Here is an 858-nt window from a genome sequence, read left to right on the forward strand (position 1 = left end):
ATTTAAGCCTCTTAAAAAAAACAAAAAACCAGATGAACAAATTCCCTTGGAATCAATACTTATCCCTACACTTTTCCCTTTAAAGGTTTCTCTGTCTTTTTTATGAATGTGATGAGGAATACCACTGTCTTCTTCAGGATGCACCAGTAGCTTGGGCAGTGGAATGCATTTCACCCTGTGTGTGGGGGGGTGGGGGGGGATTAAGCAGGAAGGGACATATGACTTCTAACTGCCTGCTTTGCACCCTGGGGGCCTGTGGATTTTTATGCACTGGAGTGGTAATGGCTGCACATGTAAGTTTTGCAGGCAGTGAGGTGCCTGCATGTGTCAAAGAGGGCTAGGGGGATAGTTTCAACATGAATGACAAGCTATCTATACTTTAGAATTTTTAAATTTGACAAATACTGAATAGAAGATGAGGAGGAAGCTAGCTACTTTTTTTATTGACCCTTTTTTTTTAACTGCTGTGTATTTCATGCATTTAGTTTTAGTAAGGATGACTGTACAAATGATTAAACTTGACCTTTAAGCTTTCATTCATTCCTGGGAAGGCAAGTGGTGCCATTAGATCATATTTCTTTCTTATTATAATTTTACATTTGGATTATTTTATATTTTAATGAAGTGTCTAAAATATGGAGATGACTTAGAGCGATGCTGATTTATTTAAGTTTATGCTTCCATCTGAACTATTTGCATTATTTTTAGATAAACTCCATTAAATTGGACATTCTATTTAACAATATGATATGGACAAGGTTTGGACTTTACAATCAGTTGTACTTGGAGTCAGTTGTCCCTTCCCACCATTTGATAAAACTACACAAATTACCTCCCCAAACCTCAGAGTTCTCATTT

This window comes from Hipposideros armiger, unplaced genomic scaffold (genome assembly GCF_001890085.2).
Source record: "Hipposideros armiger isolate ML-2016 unplaced genomic scaffold, ASM189008v1 scaffold_20, whole genome shotgun sequence".
Classification (NCBI taxonomy): domain Eukaryota; kingdom Metazoa; phylum Chordata; class Mammalia; order Chiroptera; family Hipposideridae; genus Hipposideros; species Hipposideros armiger.